The sequence below is a fragment of the Nyctereutes procyonoides genome, unplaced genomic scaffold (genome assembly GCF_905146905.1).
Source record: "Nyctereutes procyonoides isolate TBG_1078 unplaced genomic scaffold, NYPRO_anot_genome, whole genome shotgun sequence".
Taxonomy (NCBI): Eukaryota; Metazoa; Chordata; class Mammalia; order Carnivora; family Canidae; genus Nyctereutes; species Nyctereutes procyonoides.
In genome coordinates this window covers 55,056,711-55,079,875 of record NW_026575140.1, presented here as the reverse complement: position 1 = coordinate 55,079,875, position 23,165 = coordinate 55,056,711, and the positions used below count along the sequence as shown (strand labels likewise).

Genomic DNA, 23,165 nt, shown 5'->3' with positions numbered 1-23,165 from the left:
TTGGTATTTTTTTTAAGACTTTATTTGAGACAGAGAGAGAGTGAGTGAGAGAACACGAGCAGGGAGGCAGAGTAGAGAGAAAGGGACTAGCCAAGTCCTTGCTGAGCAGGGAGCTGGACGTGGGGCTCGATCCCAGGACCCCAGGAACATGACCTGAGCTGAAGGCAGAAGCTTCACGGATGGAGCCACCCAGGCACCCCTCACTTTTCCATTTAATACCAGCTCCTTCTTTCTAGTTCCTTAAGCCAACACCCTTGGAATTTTCAAGTTCTCTCTCAAGCTGTACACATCCAATCCATCCCCAGATCCCATTGCCTTTACCTTCAAAATGCATCCAAAACCCAACGGCATCAACCACATCAATGTCTACTGCCACCATCATCTGACCAACTCACCGTCATCCCTCATTTGTATTACTGTGCACTCATCCCTCACCCTCTTTCAATCCCTGCTCCCGGCTCTGTCTGCATCCCCCGAAATCCATGGGGCTTGAACTCATAACCCTGAGATCAAGACCTGAGCTGAGATCAAGAGTCAGATGCTCCACCAACTGGGCCACCCAGGCACCCCCCCCCCAAACCCCCACACAGATCCTTGTCAGTGCTGAGTCAGGTCACATCAATCCTCTGTTCAATGGCCCCTCCAGTGACTCTCCTGGTATATGGAGTAAAAGTCAGGTCCTCCTGAAGGTCTCTAATGTCCTCCTGCCCTGGGCCCCTCCCACCACTCCCCCACACTTACACACACTCACGTTCCCCCAGCCACACTGACCTCACTACTATTCGTGGACCCCAGGTTTGCCCAGGCTACAGGGCCTTTGCACTTGCTTTGCCTTCTGCTTTTTTGCTGGAATGCTCTTGTCCCAGAGATCCACACATACACGTTCTCGCCTATCTTCCCGGGCTTTGCTCAAATGTCCTCCCCTGACTGTCCCATTAAAAAAAAAAATCATTTTGTCCCATTTAAAACTAATCACCCCACAGCTTTCGTAGTCTTGTTTAGTGTCTGTAGCCTTCAACTTGCATGTGAACTCTATTCACTACTGTATCTCTGGCTTCTCAGGGTGCATGCCATAGCGGGGTCAGCTTTCTTTCAGGGAATTAACTCCTCATCTTGTTAACGAGCCAAAGGGGAAGGTGTCCTTTTAACCTTCGGTCTTATGTATCCAGCAATTCTCTCACCTCAGAGAAGTCTCTAAGCTTTAAAAAACCACATCCCTGTCCCACCCCCTCCAACGCACAGGCCCTGAACAACTCAAAGGCTCACAGGCACTATCTGGGGCTGAGCTAGCAAATACCACCCGTGTCCTAGGTTTGTGGAACTCAACGACTTGCTGAGGGCCCAGCCAAGGGCAAAAGCCCCTCTGAACTGCCAGGCACCTGTTTTTGTCTCTGGAGAATCTAGAATCTGGCCATGTCCCTATTCGCAGAAAACCCTAAAACTTAGGTCAGAGTCTTTTCCTCTTCTGATGTGGAAAAAAAACAGAGGTGTTCCAACTGAACATTCTGGGACACCTGGGGGACTCCGTTGGTGAAGCATCTGCCTTCGGCACAGGTCATGATCGCAGGGTCCTGGGATCGAGTCCTGCATCGGGCTCCCAGCTCAGTGGGGAGCCTCCTTCTCCCTCCCCTTCTGCGGCTCCTCCTGCTTGTGTGCTCGCTCTCTCTCTTTCTCTCAAATAAATAAAATCTTTTTTAAAAATTAAAAAAATAAAACTGAACATCTTGACCGAATTTCCTCCGGGCAAGCTTTCCCTGGGCTCGCTCCCTGTGACACCCCCACCCCTCCCGCCAGACCCCGATGGAGCCAGACTTTTCAGCGACTCCATCCAACGCCGAGCTCCAGCAGTGAACTCAGCATCCGATCCCAAGCTGCAGCAGCGTTCTGAGCTGGCCCTGCTCCTGTCGCCACAAATGACAAGAGTTCCTTAAATCAGACCCTCTGGTAGCAAATGAGGAACACGCCAATTTAGCAGGAAGTCGGTTTTCCTTAAAGCATCTCTGAAGTCGGTTGCGAAAAGAGGAATCCGTACCGATTGAGTCATCGCCGAAGGCCACCTGCAACTGCTACACAACTTCTCCTGGACTTGAAAACTCTAAGACAAAAATCTCCGTAAGGAACGCGGTCCAACCGCACAAGGATTCGTTTCCCATCTTCCCAAGTAAGTGCCGCCACATGGTTTTTATCTGCTGTGAAACCCCTGCGAGGGAGGGGCGGAGGCGGTGCAAAAGCACTCTTCCAAGCAGAGAGCTGGGCTGCAAACCCTGGCTGGCTGTGCATCCTAAGCAAGCTCCTCCTCACCCTCTCTGAGCCTTCAGCGTGTGTCTTTGAGAAGCAGAATCCACCTGGCCAGGCTGTTGAGAAGGTAAGTGAGAAATCTTACATGAAAGTCCCCTAGAAAAAAAAAAAGAAAAAAAAAAAAAAAAAAAAAGAAAGTCCCCTAGAACCGCTAGTGGACTAAGCAAACCGAGTTGTGATCTCATGCACTTGCTATCACTTAGGGCTGGAGCTCTCTGAAGGGCGCCGCGAGCAAGCACACACCAGTGGAAGAAACAAGATAGCCAGTGAGTGTTCTTGCCTTCCAGAAGTTTCGACCTCAGCTGGGATGACACGGACCAGACCACCAATTCAGCATTTACGAGGCAACACACCAAGAAAAGCACACGCCTCCATCTGCCACTTTCTTCCAAGTGTCCCTTGGGGCTGTTTACGCAGATTCTAATATCTGCCCAAGTATCCATTGATCTGGCAACTTCCTGGACTGCGAAAGGCCGCAAGCTGTGTGCAAACGAAGTCTCTAAAGCCAGGGGCGCCTGGGTGGCTCAGGGATTGAGCATCTGCCTTCAGCTCAGGTCGTGATCCCGGGGTCCTGGGATCGAGCCCCACATCAGGCTCCCCGCAGGGAGCCTGCTTCTCCCTCTGCCTGTGTCTCTGCCTCTCTGTGTCTCTAAAATAAATAAAATCTTTAGGAAAAAAAGTCTCTAAAGCTGAGCCAGACGCAGAAGATGCCCACACGCTTCCCCCCCCCATTCGCACAGCACAGAGCCCTACGGGATGCCACCCACCGCATCCCCCAGGCCAGCTGAAGGGACAGGCCAGCAGAAGCCGGTGAAAGGGGATTTAAACACATCCATGCAGGAACAGAGGGGAAAAAGGGAAGCAGAGGAGAAAGTGAGGGGGAAAAAAAATCAAAGGGAAAATGAAGAAGGTGAAAAACCACACTCTGACTCTGCTTTTCCAGCTCATGGAGAACTCACGCTCACGTTCCAGGGCTGTGCACAGCAGCCTGCAGGGTTGAGTCAGGAGGGCAGAGACTTTTATGCCCATTTTACAAATGAGCAAACTAAGGCTGGATGAAAATCACACATGTGCTGAGAGAACTGGACTGAGAATCTGCCTCCTTGATTTTCAAAGGCTTTCTTTTTTTTTTTAAGATTTTATTTATTTATTCATGACAGACACACATGACTAGGCTCTGCATTTAGCGTCAGAGTTAGAGAAGCAGAAAGAATGCGGTAGAAGAGCCAAAATGTGGCAGCAACGCAACGTGCACTGGCTGATGGCATCATGAGCAGACGTGCTGTATGCCTACAACACGACGGGCCTCAGCTACCAGAAGGTGTGAGGCCTGGACGTACCCTGCAGCATGCACAGAACAGGAAGACATCGTGCCAGGTGAACAAAACCAGACCACATAGTACATGGTTCCACTTGACCTGAGATGCCTGGAAAAGTCCACTCCACAGACCCAGAGAACAGATCAGGGTCTCTCAGGGGCTGGGGGTGGGGCGGCCAGAGAGTGGAATGGGGTGTGACCCCTGCATAGGTCTGTGGTGTCCTTCTTGGGGTGCGGGGGGTGTGAAACTGCCCTGTAACCAGATCCCACCACATCGTGACTGTCCCAAACATCACTGGGGTGTATTCTTGAGGGTGTCGCCCCACTAGGTTCTGTGATAGTTTTACCACCAATTTTCTGAAGGGAGGGGACAGAGAAGAAGATGAGGAAGAAAATTGGATACAGAGGTAGAGAAATAGGAAAGCGCCAAAGAGTCTTATGCCAAAAAAAAAAAAAAAAAAAAGAGTTTCCCCAAATCGGGGACCCTCTGTGCATGTCAGACCAGTGGGGGGCTGATGGATAAAGGAGGGACTACGGGGATGCCTTCCTCGAGGGCTGCCATCCCTATAAAAAAAACAGCTGATCCCACCAGGAAAATGTTCTGCATTTACTCATATGTCCTTTATAACGATGGAAACATTCACTCCTCCAAATAGGACTGAGTGCCCCCAGCCCTGAGCCAGCCCCTGTCACCGGTGTGAGGGACCCTGGAGAGATCAAACCCCCGGCCTCTCCGAGCTAACCCTCCGGACGCTAGCAACGATGGTTAGCTTCATTGGCTGGTACGACCCGTGGGCAGATTAACATAATCCGTGGCTCAGTCTGCCAAGTGGAAACAGAAACTAAGAAATGAAGCTTTCTTCTCTGATCTTAACGCATGTTAATCACATCTGGCAGCCGAGCGGTGGTTAGAGACGACATGGGACATGGGTCTGTAGGAACACCCGCTCGTCCCCACGTGGCATGAGCACCAAGCAGAGACGTGTATGCAGAAAACCAGCCATTTTAATTAAAAATTCTGGTTGGAGGCCCAGAGTAAAGAATTTAACTTTGGGCCACTGTTACAGACTGAATTCTTCCAGAAGGCACATCTTGAAGCTGAGATGGGCCTTTATGTGGGGACACTGTGGGGTGAACCACCGTGGGGTGAACCAACAGTACACACAGCTCCACTCTCAGGGCTCACGAGCTGACAAAGAAGACACATGCTCATGGAACACACTGCAGGCTCACTAGGGACGTATGCAAAGGAGGAAAACCGGACAAGCCAGTGCCCCCGTGTACACAAGGCTGTGATCCTACACCGAACTACGTAAAGAAGTCTCCCACCCAAATCCAGGGCCTAAGGGTCCTGCAGGGCTCAGATCAGGATGCCAGAACCAAGTGCACAGGATCAGAGGCATAAACTAGAGAAATCTATGGTCTCCCGGTTCTGAGGCCAGAAGTGGGCGATGCTGGGGCCGGCAGGGCTGGTTCCTCCTGAGGGCTCTCTCCTGGGCCTGCAGACGGCTGCCTTCCCCCCACCCTGTACCTTCCTGCAGTCTTCCCTCTGTCTATATGTCTGCATCCTGATCTCCTCTTCTGATGACCCCCACAGGACCTCACTGTAACCCAATGACCACTTCTTTCAGGACTCTAGCTCCACAATTAGTCACCTCCTGGGGTGCCGGAGGTTAAGGCTCAGAGTATGAATTTGGGGGCAGAGTGGGGGATGAACACCACCCAGCAGAGGGCTGAGCAGGTGAGTCGAGACCACCAGGGAGGGTGGGGACAGTGGGGTCTGTGGGCAGCTGCTCGCTTCCTGCACAGACTCTCTGAATAGGCCATACATCATTACCTGCTCATCCTGGAATTTCAAACCACGTCCACATCCACGGTCACCTTGAGAATGCTTCCAGGCAACCTGAGAGCCAGCAGGATGGGCGTCAGCACTCATAGGGACCCATCAAGAAGATGGTCAGAGATTCTAGATGAATTTTGCAAGGTCAAGAGCCGAGAGGTGTGTGGGGTAGGAGGTCCTCCAATTAGACTCCGGGGCTCCTAGCGGCTGTCCAAGGACCCCTCGGCTACACCTTGCTGCCCCTGCAGCAGCCCCGCTGAGAAGCAGGATGGGGCAGCGGAGAGAAGACCAGTTCATGGAACATCCAGTCATCGTTCATCCTTCACTTTTGGGTGGAGAGGGGAGTTGAGGGGGTGTCCTACAGAAGCCAGAGGAAGAATGACCAACCTGGCCTGGGTCTGGATGAAGATGCTCAGGCCCCAGGCTGGCCTGAGAGCAAAGGGACTCCGGCCAGAGGCAGCAGCTCTACAAGGGTGCAGGTGCAGTGGTGTGGGTGCGTGCCAGGGGAGCAAGCGAAGAGGCCAGGGAGGGAGGTCAGGGGCAGTGTGTGCACACCCACGTGTGTCCCCATGTCAGGGGTGGGGGTGCTTGGCACTCGGGGCAACAGGAGGACCAACGGAGGAGGCTGTGCTATGCTCAGGCTTCCGAGGACACCACAGATGATCATGCGGGCATGGAAACACTAGCCCTATGCCTGGGGTTTCCTGGCTCAGAAACATTTATAAGGATTGGATTCACTGAAAACTTGCCCCCTCCCAGGGGGGGCGGTGTATCACCTTCAGACTGCTTCCCTCTGACCTTCTCACCTGGGGTATACCCCACCCCTCCCAGAACTACGTCCCCCACGCCCTCCCCAGAAACTAGGAGAAACCCAAAGACAGGTGACACTGTATCGATCACTCCCACCGTGCGTCTACACCACAGCCCTCCCCAGCCTCCCCGCATCTCACATTGGTCCTCGTTTGCCAGACTTGCAGCTGTAGCTGAATATATATAAAGTCTTGACGATCTGCAGTGAAGCATAATTTACACCTTCTCCCGCTTCGCAGAAAGATCATTTCCCCCAAGACTAATAATAAAGCGGGCCAGCCACCTAGAAGAACGAAGCCCCCCAACCAGCCTCCAGTGAGCCACTGGGAATCCTACCAGACCTGTACTTGAGTTTATCACCCCCTAGAGCAACACAAAATACTGAGCTTTTCCAAAGAGTGCCGCAGAGCCCTGAGGGCTTCCTGGAGGAGTCACCCGAAGAGGAAAGGGGAATGATGGAGTCCACTGAGGGGCTGCGTGACAAGAAGAGCAGCCCTGGACCAGGGAATACCAGTCTGGGAAACAAACTTTCAGACAAGCCCTGCCTCCCATCCACGCTCGAGCATAGCTATCTTGGGGGGCCTTGGTCCTAGTCAGGGGCAAAGGGCATAGGACTCAGGCCACAGTAGCCTCTGGAGGCCCCCAGGAGTGCCTGGCAATGCTCTGGCCAAGCCCCAAATTAAACATCTCCCCTGAGCTGGGCTCCCCCGTCCCCACCTCTACCAAATACACCCGGAATGAGGGAGCAGCCTGCCTGTATTTTTACCCTGGCTACTCTCTCCTGGGGGAGGCTAAGGAAGTCCACCGGCAGCTCTAAACCTCATCAGGATCTCTGCTGCCACTGCCCCCCCCCACACACAAGGTTCCTTGAGGGCACAGCCAGATCAGGTCTCCGAGCCTCGTCTGAGCACCCACAAACCCCGGATCACCGAGCCTCTCTGATCCCAGACTCCCAATCAGCACCCATTTATCATCTGGCCACAGTGGCAAGCAGATACCACTAATTTTTCTTTTTTGGGGGGAGTGGGTTCTAAAAACCAAAGATTACTTCCTCTTTTAATTTTTTTAAAGATTTTATTTATTTGAGAGAAAGAGAGAGAGCACAAGCAGGGCGAGGGGCAGAGGGAGAAGCAGGCTCCCCCGTGCAGGGAGCCCGATGTGGGGACTTGATCCTAGGACCCTAGGATCATGACCCGAGCCAAAAGGCAGACGCTTAAATCGACTGGGCCACCCAGGCGCCCCTGCCTCCTCTTTCCAAAGCAGGGAGTCAGACACACAAAGACGCTTTCCTCTCCCCTGGGTGGGCTGAGGGAGCCCAGAGGGAAGACTTTTCCTCTGTTTCCTGGAGAAAAAGGATGAGCACAAAGCCTCCCGAATGGACCACCCCTTCAAAGAGCCCACCATGGTGCCCAAACATTGCAGGTGGCAAGCCCAAGGAGGCAATCACTGTCCCCTCTGTCATGTGACAAAACACATCAACTTTAAAATATCCAGAGGAGGACTGTCACCCTCACTCTGAGAAGCAACCTGCCCGGTCAGGGGCATGTCTCTGGAGAGAGGGCATTGTCTCTGGAGAGAGAATGCAATCCTCTGTGTCCGCGGGCTGGTTTATCTGCCACGTGCTCTAGGATAAGATTCTCCTTAATTACTGACCTGTAGGTAAAATTCCAATCTTGGTCACACCCAGGAGGATGTATCATACCTAGGGAGGGAGGGTCCTCCTGGAAGGAGACTCAGAAGACATCTCAAAACAAGAATTTCTGTTTAGGTTCGTAATCTAAACACACCGTGACAAAGCTGAAGATCCATCCCTACAAGGATGCATCCTCCTCGGGAAAGCACATGCTCGCAAGGTGATGCTAAGCCTGGCAATAAAGGGACTTGGAGGACCTAAGATAATAAAATGAGTTAGAGGTGCCCATGTGGCTCAGTTGGTGAGGCGTCTGCCTTCAGCTCAGGTCATGATCTCAGGGTCTTGGGATCGAGCCCCACATTGGGCTCCCTGCTCAGCAGAATCTGCTTCTGCTTCTCCCTCTGCCCCCTGCTCATGCTCTTCCTTTCTCAAATAAATAAATCTTAAAAAAATTTAGGGGCACCTGGGTGTTTCAGATGGTTGAGCGTCTGCCTTTGGCTCAGGTCATGATCTCGGGGTTCTGGGACTGAGCCCCACATCGGGCTCCCAGCTCCCTCTCCCTTCCTTTCCCAGTACTCATGCTCTAGCTCTCTGAAACGAATAAATTAAAAATCTTTTAAAAAATTATTTTAATAAAATGGATTAAGATGACAGTGGCCAAAGGCCAGAAAGACAAGGTGACCAGCAGGAATGGTGACCAAGAGGGTTTCCTTTGCTAAGAAAAAGCCAATACTAATGGCCAGTCCTCTGAATGATGATGGGAAATGAGACAACAGCAGCCACCAGCAGAAACAGTCTTGACACCACGCTGTCGCCGGGGCATTTATGCCGAAGGAGACAGTTCTAACTGGCAACGGTGCTCTGATGAGGGTCTTATTATCCCCATTTCAAAGACAGGGAAACTGAGGCCCATGGTCAGATCATCAACACACCCCAACCCCGATCTGCTCAGCTCTGTCATACCATTGACACCTGATTGCGTCCCGACACACCCCAAGCTGAGAGTGCTCCCGATCTGGGATTCTGGGAGGGCCCCAGGAATCAAATCAGCCTGGAGGTTCATTTCCTCCACACCTGTTTTCTCGCTCCAGCAGGAAATAATAAAGATTTGTTGCCCTTTATATACAAGGTGACAATCCCAGTTCACGTACTCGAGGAGTTATTTGCTCCCGCCGTGGAGCCGCTGTGTACACGCTCTGAATCGTGCACAGGCTCTTCCCCAGTGTCTTTTTAGCCACGCTCCACAGGCGTGAGATGCGTGGGTGAAGAACAGAGATTCTGTAAGAATGTCACTCTCCAAACTCTTGTATTATTTTTTTCCTCTGCGTGAAGCCAAACACCTATCATGGGTAGCAAACCCAGTGTCTTCATTAGTGGAAATGACTGAACCATGATCCTTTGTATTTTTTTTTAAGATTTTCATTTTTGGGGCGCCTGTGTGGCTCAGTTCTTGAGCGTCTGCCTTCGGCTCAGGGAGTGACCCCGGGGTCCTGGGATCGAGTCCCACATCGGGCTCCCCGCAGGGAGCCTGCTTTTCCCTCTGCCTGTGTCTCTGCCTCTCTCTGTGTGTCTTTCATGGATAAATAAATAAAATCTTTAAGAAAAAAAAAGATTTTTATTTTTAAGGAATCTCTTCCCGCAACGTGGGGCTCAAGCTCACAACCGCGAGATCAGGAGTCATATGCTCTACCAAGTAAGCCAACCAGGTGCCCCAGTCCATCCAAAAGCCTACACACATACATTCATGGGAGTAATATTCATAATAGCAACACAGGAGAAATAGCCCAAATGTCCATCAACACATGTATGTAAATAAAATATGGTTCATCCATGCAGTGGAACATTACTCAGTCATGAAAAGGAATGATGTCCTGATCCACGTGAAAATAGCAGGCTCAGTGAAAGAAGCCAGACACACAAGGCCCTAAGTTATAGGATTCCATTTGTATGATCTGTCCAGAACTGGCAAATGTTTAAGACAGAAGGTAGACTAACGACTGCTGAGAGCAAGGTGTTGGGAGAGATGGGGAGTGACTGCTGATGGGTAATGACAGTGATGAAATGACCCGAAACTGGGGCACCTGGGTAGCTCAGTGGTTGAGCATCAGGTCGTGATCCCGGGGTCCTGGGATCGAGTCCCACATCGGGCTCCCCACTGGGAACCTGCTTCTCCCTCTGCCTCTCTCTGTGTGTCTCTCATGAATAAATAATCTTAAAAAAAAGGAAATGACCCAAAATTGATCATGGTAATGGTTGCACCATGCTATGAATATGCTAAAAGAGAAAACAAATCACTGAGGGGCACCTGGGTGTCTCAGTCGGTGAAGAGCCTGCTTTCAGCTCAGGTCATGATCTCAGGGTCCTGGGATCGAGTCCCACGTCAGGATCCCAGCTCAGCAGGGAGTCTGCTTGTCCCTCTGTCTCTCTCTCTCTCTCTCTCTCTCAAATAAATAAGTAAAATCTTTTTTAAAAAAATCACTGAATTATACATTTTCCAGAGTATATGAATTATAATTCAATAGAGATGGAAACACAGAAAGAGGAGCACCCGGCTGGCTCAGCTGGAAGACCATGAGACTCTTGACCTTGGAGTTGGGAGTTCGAGCCTCAGGTTGGGGGTGGGTAGAGATGACTTAAAAATAAGAATCTTTTAAAAACTAAATAAACTAATGCAGAAAGAGGAGGGAGTGAAGTACAAGAGAGGGTGGGGAGGAAGGTGACTCCAGGGAGAACAGTTGGCACATGAAAGTTCTCAAAAAAGAGGACACGAGGTTGCGCCCCAGAACTAAGTGGTTCCATGCCGTGTGGAGTAAGTTTATTAAAGTTGTAAATAAATTAAATAAATTTTAAAAATTTAAGTTTATTTATTTATTCATGAGAGACACAGAGAGAGGCAAAGGGCTCCCTATGGGGAGCCCGTTGTGGGACTCGATCCCAGGACCTCAGTATCACAACCTGAGCTGAAGGCAGATGCTCAACCTCTGATCCACCGAGGTGCCCCTTAAATAAATAAATTTTAAACATCAAAAAAAGAAAAAAGAGCATTTCTACCAGCCCTTTGAAACTAACCTGCCCCTTGCTCCAGGACCAGGCAAAGATGAACAGAAAGGCTTCCATCCTGATGCACGTCCATTTGGCCTCCCCCAACCAAAGGCCTTAGCTCATTACAAGAAGGGCCTCTTCAGGGAGCGTCCAGGCACCCGGAGACCCATCAGACCCAGGTCAGAAACAGTGAAGACCATTTAGCCCAGCCTGAGCACCAGCAACCATCACCAGGTGGTTTGCAGATTTCCCTGCTTAAACGGGTGGGGTTTGTGTCCTCAAACCCCTGGACCCCCGCCCCTCCCAAAAAAAGTGCTTGACAGACATGCTACTAAAAGTGTGTGCCCAAGACAACCGCAGCACTACCTGGGAGCCTGTTCCTAATGCAGAATCTCAAGCTCCACCCTAGACCTTCTGAAACTGAATCTGCATTTAATAAGATGCCAGGGTGATGTGTGCCCATGGGCCGCAGGCCATGACCACAGTATTGCAACCAGACAGTCTGGCAGTGAGACCTCTGAGGGGCCCAGGGGAAAAGCCTTCTCCCCCTCACCCACCCACCCCAGTAGGGCCCCAGCGGAAGCCCCAGTTAACAGGCAGCATTCAACCTGGCATGATGCCCAGGGCTCCTGGGGTGTAAACTCCATTTACAGAGTGTATACAAAGTGCCACTGCTTCCTTGGGTTCTCCTGCCCCTCACGGGAGCCCCATAAAACTAAAGATCCTGCAGCTTGCCCAGGGACTCACAGGCAGCAAGGACTGGGTCAGAACTTGAACCCGAGGCTGCCACACTCTGGCCCGGCATTCTTCAGGGCCTGCATGGGGGGCACGCGCTCCTGGCCAGTCCCTGAACGTGGTCTGTGCAGGCCAAACCGCAGGGCTCACCTTCTGGCCCACAAATCAAACGGCACCAGGCCTCCAGCACCCCCTGGGAACTGCTGAACTGCTTTAAGATAGGGAGGCCACACACCCCCGCTGGATGGTTTTCCGAACTCTGATGCTAGCTGGCAGGACCCTCCCGGCTCTCTCCCTGCCCTGAGGGTACACTGCCACCCCCCGGGGCTCACCACTGTATTCCCCAGCCTTTCTTCCTCCAAGGCCAGCTCTGGACCCTGGTCTCAGCAAAGGCCCCAGCAAAGCGATCCTGAGCGCCACCCCCACCCTATGACCGAGGGACCCCTCTGGGCAAGCAGGAACATCAGCTACCACCCCCTCCATCCTACCTTCTCCCCACCTACCTTTCTGTCCTCAGATTAAATACACTCAAAGATGGGGCGCCTGGGTGGCTCAGTGGTTGAGCATCTGCCTTTGGCTCAGGATGTGACCCCAGGGTCCTGGGATCGAGTCCCGCATTGGGCTCCCTGCATGGAGCCTGCTTCTCTTTTTGGTTATGTCTCTGCCTCTCTGTGTCTCTCATGAATGGATAAATGAATGAATAGACTCAAAGAGCGATCTCATTCCAAAGCCTGTGTTCCTTCTATTCCCCTATGTAGCCTCATATAATCCCTTACAATTTCTTTTACAAAGTAAACAAAATCCAAATTCCAGGATCCAATTATGACCTATAGGCAAACTTAAAAACTCTTAGGTGATTCAAATGCTTTGCTACTCGGAGCGGCTTCAGTTCAGGTCAGGATCTCAGGGTCCTTGTATCAAGCCCCACGACAGGCTCCCTGCTCAGTGGGATCTGGTTCTCCCTCTCCCTATGCCCCTCCCCCCACACTCATGCCTGTCCCCCCCCCCAAATAAATAAAATATAAAATTAAAGAAATTCTTTTTAAAATGCTTTGCTTCTCAAATTACGTCCCACAACACGAACAATGCCATCATCACTTGTGAGCTAGTTAGAAAATGCTAGAATTTGAGGCCCTAGCCCAGACCTACTGAATCAGAAATCAGAATTTTGAGGGCACCTTGGTGGCTCAGTGGCTGAGCATCTGCCTCTGGCTCAGGGCATGAACCTGGGGTCCTGGGATCGAGTCCTGCATTGGGCTCCCTGCAGGGAGCCTGCTTCTCCCTCTGCCTGTGTCTCTGCCTCTGTCTCTGTGTCTCTCATGAATAAATAAAATCTTTTAAAAAAAGAAAGAAAAAGAAAACAAATCAGAATTTTACCAAGTCCCCATGTGCTCTGTATGCACATGAACGTGTAAGAAGTGCTGTTCTTCCTGCCCTGCGGTAACGGGACATTGTACAGGTGGGTTCCAAGCATGTGCTGAAACCAGAAGACAAGCCCCCAGTGCTCAGAAGCTCCTCTATAATGCAAACATTTTAGAGGACACCTGTCGGGCTCAGTCAGTAGAGCGTGCAAATCTTTGGGGCTGTGAGTTCTAGCCCCATGCTGAGTGTCAGCTCTCCATGGGGCTCAGTGAGCTACAACCAAGACAGGGAGCTGAGGGTAGCAGCTCTGCTTTTGGGGAGTCCTTAGGGATATACTGTCCCCTCCAGGGTGACTCTGGCAGGTGACCTAAGAGATTGGAGTTTCACACTTATTCTGTTGGAACGAGAGCCCTTCTAGTGTTTAGCTTAGAAAGATAACTAAATAAAGTCTTTAATAAAAATAAATAAATAAATGAAAATATTAGACTTGAGTATCAGATGAGATTCTGTGTTGAGTATGTCCTGGGTGATCAACAACTCAGCTTGGTTTTATTTTTCACCCGGAGCACAAGAAAGGCTTGCCACGATTTATTCAAAAAAAAAAAAAAAAAAAAAAAACCTCCTAATGAGAACAGTAGACTCAAACTTCCTATTTCTATTTCTGAATTATATTACGAATCAAAAACAAATGGCTCAGTGACACTTTTCCGTGAGCCCCTTTACTAAAATAAGGATCCTCTGTCATGATTCAATTAGAGTAAGGACTCGTTTCTACAGAATTTTTAAAATATCATCTCTAAAGAGTTTTTACAACCTAATTAGGTTTTTGTTGACTAATCCCAGAGTTCTCTGTGCATGTGACAAGCAACTGAGAAGGGAGGAGGGATTAGTGCACATGAGACAGAACAATGGATGCTGGGGGCGCCTGGGTGGCTCAGCAGTTGAGCGTCTGCCTTCGGCCCAGGTCGTGATCCCGGGGTCCTGGGATCGAGTCCCGCATTGGGCTCCCCTCAGGGAACCTGCTTCTCCCTCTGCCTGTGTCTCTGTCTCTGTGTCTCTCATGAATAAATAAATAAAATTAAAAAAAAAAACATTGGATGCTAAACACCAGAAGGGCTCTCATTCCAACAGAATAAGTATGAAACTCTAATCTCTTAGGTCACCTGCCAGAGTCACCCTGAAGGGGACAGTACATCCCTAAGCACTCCCCGAAAGCAGAGCTGCTACCCTCAGCTCCCTGTCTTGGTTGTAGCTCACTGAGCCCCGTGGAGAGCGGACACATAGCAGGAGCTCAAATATAAATGTTTGGTCTCGGGTGAACCACAAGTTGTGACACAAAGGAAAAAAAATCATAGGAAGTATGGGGTCAGGAAATGATCGCATTTGTTCAAAAAGCATGGGGTTATTATCCATTCCTGTGCCAAACAGAGTGCTGGACACTGGGATAGCTTAGGGAAGGGCAGAGCAGCTTTGCAAGAATGCTAAGAGTTCATTCCGGCTCTGGGGAGCTAGGGGGACCTGATAAGGTCTGCACTGTGGCTGAAGACCTTGTGGCAGCTGGAGCTTGTCAGACGTTCAGTAGCTCGGGCCCCATCCCAGGCCCACAGAGCCCGAATCTGCAACCAACAAGACCCAGGGAATGCATTTTGAGAACCTTGCTCTAGAAGCACTGCATTCAGTCTGAGAAGCACAGCTGAAGGTGTGGCCATAAAATACAATACTCACCTGAGACCACACACAACTGGGGCATCCCCTAAATGAGAGCAGTGGTCCCCCAAAGGGAGGTCAACAGAGCCATCCACATACATTCAGCTTGCTCTTTTTCTCCTTCTGAGCACATAGTAGGACCGCTTTGTACCATGACAGGTGTGTTTTGGTCAATGAAATGTGAGCACAAGCATCACATGTCACTTCTGGGCAGAAGCTTTAAGGACCACATGCCATTTGGCATGGTTACCAGCAAGATGCCAGACGGCGGTGGCTCCTTCATCCTGGGTCCTTCCTGGACGGTCCTGTGGCCTCAAATCAACTTGCTAACAGACTTGCAGGCTGAGGAAGCAGCAGACCTAGGCTGTTTTACTCACCGAGCCCTGGGGGGCGCTGTTTGTTACGGCAGCATATCCTAATCCCTCCTGACTGATACAGCACACAGCCCGCGATGCCAGCCTTCTCAGAACACTTCTGTTACTCCCCACGGACAACATCATTACCCGTGGGGAGGACTGCTCTGAAACCTCCGAAGAGCATCACTTAAATTCAATCACCCCCTTCGCTCTTCAGGCTTCACTCCAGCCAATCACCTTCTTTTCTCCTTTCCAGATTTCCTTGGGTATTTATGCTTCTGTCTTATTGTGCCGTATGCTTTTTGGTATGCTGCTTTAAATCCTTCCCGCGACAAGGTGATAGACAGATAGTCACACGTACAGATACACAGCCAGAACTTGGCTCCCACATGAATTTTGACTGTTTAAATTAAAAAAAAAAAAAAACACTAAATCACCCCTCCTCCCCAGAAAGACAAAGATTTGCTGTAACTGAGGATATTTAAAAGAACGTGGCCGTGGGCCAGCAAGGATTCCTTCAACCTGTTGTCTCCACTCAAGGGTACTTAGAGAATGGCACGGTACAGACAGTCCCTGCTTTTAAAAAGCAATTCATTTCTGGACACACCATCTCTTTTTGCCTTGCCACAAGGCAAGATCTGAAATATGCTAACTCCGTGAAACATTTAGCATTGTTGACCAATTTCTTGTTTGTTTGTTTGTTTGTTTGTTTGCTTAATTCAGCGTCACTGTACTCATTGCCTTCTGCCTGCCTGACCTTGTGCTAAGCACACGGGAGCTTTATTTTAACCAGTTCCTCCTGGTTAGACAGGTTGCAGCCAATTTACACTTGAGTATTAGAAACAGTGCTGCAGTGGGCTTCCCGACGCCCACAGCTTACCTATCATATGCTTCCTGGGCCCAAATTTCTAGAAATGGAATTGCTGGATCAGAGGGCAGGTACACAGTGCAGGCTTTTAGAGCGTATTGCCAAATTACCCTCCAGGGCGCGTATGACGATTCTCCTACACCCCTGCCAACGCTCGTTCTTCTTCAATTTTGACAGTTTTCATTAAAGCAAGTATCTTTCTAAAAACGTGCCACTCTTTGGGAGCACCTGGCTGGCTCAGTCAAAGCCCAAGTGACTCTTCATCTCGAGGTCATGAGTTCGAGCCCCATGTTGGGGTATGGAGACTGCTTCAATAAATAGAATACTTTTTTAAAAAACATTAAAAATAAACAATTAAAAATAAAAACTTGCCATTCGTTGATTTCTAGTGAGATTTTGTCTAGTGACAACTTTGTCTCTCTTTTCTTATCAAGCGTCTACCCGTGTTCTCGGACATGTTCCTCTATTTTTGTTTTAATAACTGATAAAAAGCACACTGTGCATTCAGGATACTAACATCTTCCTGTTTGTATCTGCCTCTGCCTTGTATTTCAAGGAGGAGGTCTCCAGTGGCAGAGTGGACAGACGAGTCACAGATGAGGAGGATGCAGTAGGTGCTTGTGACTCGACCCACACAAGATGCTCCACACCTGCCCACTTCTCACCATCTCCTGCCACTACCATGCTTCCCTGCGTACCCTCCTCAGCCCAGATGTACTTCCCAAACCAAATCAGAGCACGCCCTGCCCTGCAATCAAACTTTCTGTCCCACTTTGGAAAAGGAGCCACCACGCACCAGAGAGAAACGCTAATTATGTAACATGCCGCAACGCAGGGCAACAACGGCAATCGTGTTACACTACAGAAGTGAATCAGATTATCATGTTGAACACCTAAACTTTACGCAGTGTCAGAAGTCAAATGTGTTCTATTTTTAAAAATCTTGGGTAGAGGGGATCCCTGGGTGGCGCAGCGGTTTAGCGCCTGCCTTTGGCCCAGGGCATGATCCTGGAGTCCCGGGACCGAGTCCCACAGCGAGCTCCCTGCATGGAGCCTGCTTCTCCCTCTGCCTGTGTCTCTGCCTCTCTCTCTCTCTCTCTCTCTCTCTCTCTCTCTCTCTCTCTCTGTCTCTCTCTGTCTTTCATGAATAAATAAATGAATAAGTTTTATGTATATATATTCAGGGAGTGGGGAGCCACAGCAACAAATATCCAAATATCCTGCCTCTCTCCTTGTCACATCCCCACCTCTCTTGCCCCTGCTCACTGCCTTCTAGCCATTCTAGAATATTCTGGTTCTTGCAAATATATCACACATACACTCCTCATTAGGATTATCTGTATTGCTTTCTAACCATTCTAGAATATTCTGGTTTTTGCAAATATATCACACATACACTCCTCTTTAGGATTATTTGCATTCGTGGTGTCCTCTGCCTCGAATCACTTCTCCTCTGATACTCACATGGCTCTGCATCACTCAGAACTCTGCTCAGGTATTGCCTCCTTAGAGAAGCTTCCCTGACAGTCTCACCAAACCCTCTCCTGCACCCCACACCCCACTCCACCACAGTACCCTGTTTTACTGGCCCCACAGTACTTAAAAACTATCTCCTTTTTTTTTTCTAGGATACCATCTCCCTAGCAGAGCATAAGCTTCTTCTCTGTGTCTGTCACTACTTCCCCTCGAGCACTTACAAAAGAGCTCATAGCCCATTCTAGACATTTGGGGTTTGTTGAATGAATGAGTGATCAACTTTTGAACTCTGAAAACTACATATAGCCCATACGCTAAGAATGCCTTTGACATTGTTAAATGGCTGAAAACAAAGAAAAGGAATAATACCACCTGGCCCATGAAAACTGTAAGTCAAGTCTCAGTATCTATAAATAAAGTTTTATTGGAACTCCACCACACCCATTGGCTCTCGGAGCATCTACGGCAGCTTCCCACTCCCAACGGTGGGATGAATAGCTGTGACAGAGACCATATGGGGCACTTTCTTGGCTTCTCACTCCCTCTGGCACTCTAAGAATCCCAGTGATGCAGCCACAGCTCCACTTTGCCTCTGGGCTCACAAAACCTAATCTGTTTCCTAGCCCTTTACCGAAAAAAGTATGGCATTGCAAGTGAAGGAGGAGAAGTCGCTGAGAGATATCCGAGGGAGGGTGGTGGCAGACGAGGCTTGCTAGCAGGAGACGGGACGGTAAGAGGGGGACAGTGGGAGCCAAGGTGGAGGACAGAGAAATGGTGGTTTGGCGGGTGCAGGTAGCAGGTGGCGAAGAGGTCAGAGAGATTTATGAGTTTAGTCTGGACATAGGAGTTGGGAGTACCTGGGGACTGCGTCTGGATACCAGCTCAGGAAGTGAAATAAATACAATCCACCAGGAAGGTTACCCTACTAAAATAAATCTTTATCAGACAGTAGACCAGGGAAGATACTAAACGTGCAGGGAAGAGGCGGCGAGTCCTCAGGAATCCACAAAACCTTTCTCACAAATTCATACACCTGTTGCGCTTACCACTCCTCTCCCATGCCCCATCACCATGTACTCAGATGCCACCACATTTCCACTTCTCTCCGCAGGTGGAAACACCACCCCGGAAGTCTCACCATGAGCAGAGGGGAGAGGAATTTACGAATGCTGCAATCACGGACGAGCGTGATCAGCCCTGATAGTCGGTTAGAAAGCCTATCATGGGTTGCCTGGCCGCAGTGAGTAATCAGGCAGCCAAGTGGGAGAATGATGTTCCCTGGAGCGGCCGCACAGAAATCCTAACGCCTCCCAGGAATACAAGGCTTCCCCAGTTTACCGAACATTTTCTTTCTCCAGGAGGGTGGGGATCAGCACCCAGGCTCGCTGATGAGGTCCATAAGACCATCAAATGGAAGATGGCTTTTTTTTTCCCCCAGACTGTAAAGAGTATACTAGAAGGTGAGCCTCTCATTCATGTTTCTAGGTGGTAACGGGCAGCAGGGACTGACGTGGCAATGAACAGATGTCAGGGATTCCTGCCGACTTGTTGCTAAGGGAACTTTTGTGAAGATGCCCTGAATCCATAGAATCCGTAAGCCCTGCCCACCGCTTTGAAGTCCTGTGGGGTGGCCACTTGACCAGAGCTGCGTACAGCAGCCTAGAGGGAGCAGAGGCAGACAGAGGGGTGACCTGAAGGTGGATTTTTCAAACAGCATGAGCCACGAATGCAGGCCGCAGCCCCCAAATCAAAGAGCAGAAATGACTCAGTGACAATGGCAGAAAGCTTGTTGGTCTCTTCCGTCCCCGTCACATCCTCAGAGAGCCACCAGCCCTACTTACTAAGGGCTTTGTGAACAGAGCTGATAACTGCCTTTAAAAATCCGGCTGTGAGGGACTGAGGATCACAAACCCACTTTGGGTAAGTCTCCCATTACAGAAAGAAAGGCCCTGTATTAAAATCAATTTGTGGAACGTGGCAAGCATCTACTGGATGTCAGGCAGCTCAGATACACCATGTCTATTAATGGCCAGCACCAAAAAGCCCCAACCTAAAAAGGCTGCACTGGCATGCCAATGGCCCAGTGGACAGACCCAGGCTTTAGGGACAGGAAAATCGGGTTTCAAATTCAGCTGCAACATTTATTGGGTGGCCTTTATAAAGAAAGCCCTGGCATCAAAACAAAAACAAAAACAAAACAAAACAAACAAACAAAAAAAAAAAAGGGGGGGGGGTGGAGAGAGAGAGAGAGAATCTCTGAGGATGGCCATGGAGAATTTTCTAGCACAACAGCCAAGCCTCCTGCACTTTACCCCCCTCCAGGGGCTCTCTCACTCTCTCTCTCTTTCATTAGTGTGGGCCGGCACTGCTTCCTCTCTAATGCATCACTGCTCCGCACGTGTTCTCCGTACACTTCTGGGGATACCAGTCTCCAAAATGGCCCTCGATGCACCTGTACCCACACCTGTATGCACCTCCTTCCCATACAAGAATCCAGACTGGTTCTGGGACTCACTTTCCCAATAAAACAGGTCAGAAGGGACATGTCAGCTCTGAGCCCAAGCCTAAAGAGGGCCTGGCAATTTGCATTTTGTATTCTTGGAAGGCAGCCACCGTGGAAAGACTCCAACTCCCTGTTAAAGAGAAAGGCCATGTGCAAGGGCCACGGAGGATGAGACACTGTGGAAAGAAGGGCCCCCTTGGAAGAACACCAAGGCAACAGATATGGGGGTGCAGGCACCATCCTGGAGTCTCAGGCCAGCTTTGCCTCTGGGACCCCAGTCCTGGATGCATGATGGACACCAACACAGACCAACAGAAGAACCACCCAGCTGAGCCTTGTCGACTCACAGCACGGCGTAAGATAACAGCAAATGGGTGTTTCAGGGCATGAAGTCTTGGGGTGGCCTGTTTACACAGCAATAGATAAACCCTCATTCCTCAACTATCCACAGTCCAGCCCAGCTCCCTAGCTCCTCGTCTCTTGCACATCCACACCTTGAAAGCTCCAGCAGCATGTCACAGGAACCCAAAGTGGGAGACCAGCAGGTGGAGAGGAGACAGGAGTTCAAGGGTAACCCCTGCAGTCATCTAGTTCTGCTGGCAAACAGGGTCCCCTTGCTGCGCCTCTGAGGGCTACACGCCTCAGCCAGATGGTGGCTTCCAAGAGCAGGCCCTAAACCAAGGAAAGCTCTGTTTGTGTTTGCATTCCCTTATTTACCCACAATATTATTTCCCCAAAGCTCTGGGGGTTTCTGAGGATGCCTTCCATTATCTTCCAGGTCCTAAATTTCTTTTCTCCATCCAAGGTTCCTGGCCCTCCAGCCATTGGGTTCCCTCCTCCCAGTGCTCTCTCTCTTCCTCTGGGAAGCTCCATCACCCCCCTTAAGAGGATCCTGGTGGCCCCATGTCCTTGTCCCCATGTCCTTGTCCCCATGTCCCTCCAGGGCCTTCTCAGCCCCCACTTTTCCACTTGGGCTGATGAATTCCTGGAAGCTGCTTTCTAGAAGCCAAGGAAGTGCTGGGCCCTTGTATCATTTCGTTGGTGGCCTGACCTAAGAGATTCCCCCTGGGGGAACCAGGACCAGAATCTCCCCTCCCCCAGGGCTGGCTGACCTCCAGGGCAGATCTTGCAGCCCTGTCAGAGTTAGCTCCCAGCTCCCCTCCACGGGGCATGCTTCTTGCAAAGTCAGGGCCTCTCGGTCCTCCTTTCTCCATATGAACAAGAAAGGAATCCTTGGGGAGTGACCATTTTGCATGTGCTTGCCCTCAACCGGAAGTACCCTTCTACCAGGATGGAGCTTCTCAGTAGGACTCTTTTTACCATAGACCCAAAGGTCCCCTGATCCCAGCTGTGGCTTTGCCATCTGATGCCTCCCCCAGTGCCACCCATTTGGTCTCCCCAAAATCTCCCCTGGCCTTGATTCACATGCCCCCAGCGGGCTCGGGGCCAGGCACCCCCTGGTGGACATCCCATGAGCTTCTCCTGGAAGCTGGCTGGCTTCTCATGAGCCAGCCTCCTGGCTTCTGCACCAACTTCCAACTTGGATGAACACCTGGTTGTGGCTTCTCCAGACTCAGTGTGTATCACACACTGGCCAGTCCACTGCCAGCAACTCCCCTGGGCGTTGTGCACTGTCCCCTAACCAAGGCTGTCTTTGGGGACTCACCCCATCCCAAGGGGCTCTACCCACATGTCCTCCATCCCTCGGCCTTGAGATCCAGCTGGCTCACAGACGAGGTTTCCAGATACAGAAGGCCTCGTCTCCAATCCTTCCTCTCGGAACTGCCACCTGCCTTGACCCTGAAAAGTCCCAGGGCCCAGGCCCACCCCTGCCTCCACCTGTGGGAAGGCCAGCAGCCTCCCTGTGAAACCAAACTGCCGGCTTAGCAGGAGAGATGCTCCAGGCGGGAAGGAGCCACTGCCCTCATATTAGCCCCAGTCCTCGGCCTCCCCGCAGGGATGCTGTCGGCATGCCACGTTTAGAACAGACACAGGTGGAGAGGGTAACATTCAGCTGTCTGAGCCGCTGAGCCAACGTGCAAGCATTATTACTAACCCTGGGGCAACTGCCTTCAGCTCCAGTGCCTGCCTGTGAATGGGCACAGTGCTTCCCCCTGCACTGAGTGGGCAGGGGAACCGGCACCCAGTAGGTGCTCAAGAAACCGAAGCCCTTCTCGGCAGCGTTGCTCCCACAGATGGGCACTTCTGGTGCGTGTCACCCGCTGGGAGTTGATATGACAGCCCCTTACGCACCAGAGATTTCCTAAGCTTGCACACGCCATGGGACGTGACTGACACACCCAACAGTGTCCCAGCTGGTCAATCTGTTTGTCTCCTGGGTCTGGTTCACCCTCCCTTCCCCAGAGGAAAAAAGCAGAGCCTGGCCTGCCTGCTCTCCTCAGCACAGCCTACCAACCCACCAGCCTCGCCCCCCCCCCCAAAAACAGCTGGCTGCGCCCAGCCAGGGATGCTCCCCACCGGACAGACCTCCAAGGGCCAAATTTCCACAGCTGTATTTCCTGGAAAAGTGTGGCCACCAGAGGAACTCTACAATAGGGGTCTCTCCCAGGGCTTCTAGCCAGACACAAGGAGGCTGCAGGTCCTCGTAGGAAGCCATGCACTTGCTCGCTTCACATCTGAATCCCAGGGAAAGGAACCCAAAAAGCTCAGAGACACACCTGAGCCTGCCTTACGCACACAGGTTCCTCAAAATAGAGAACCACGGGGGTTCCCCAACCTACTCCTCCGCTTGGCATGAAATCTCAATTAGCCTCAATTTTGCTCGAACGCTACTTATCCACTTAGAGGGGGATCTTCTCCTTCTCCTCTGGACCCAAAAGAGACATCGTGTACCTCTACCGGGCCAGGCTCTCGGTCTGGCAATATTTCCACAGGACGTGTCTCAGCAAACTCACCCGCAATCATTTTGCCCCATCCATCCATCCTTTCTTTCCTTTCCTTTTTTTGAGTCGCACCCAGCGGTTTCTTTCAAAACTTGCTACTTTGTTCTTGGGGAAGTAGGTCAGGGGTCAAATTGTAAACACCCGGCCTCGGCCTCGGTGATTTGGGAGGCATTTGGGCAGAAGGGTTGATACATATTTACACAGTGGTGGGTATCCCCCCCCCCGCCTTTGAAGTCTGGACAACAATCCTGGGGTTCAGTTGCTTTTTAGGAAAGGGTATGTGCCATAAGGTCACTCCTCCCCCCCACCCCGCC

General features: G+C 50.8%; 1 protein-coding gene across 1 annotated transcript in view; it reads right to left on the bottom strand.

The window, feature by feature from the left end:
- GAS7 (growth arrest specific 7) overlaps positions 1-23,165 on the bottom strand; it is a 208,389-nt gene that overhangs the window by 183,960 nt on the left and 1,264 nt on the right. The window lies entirely within an intron of this gene.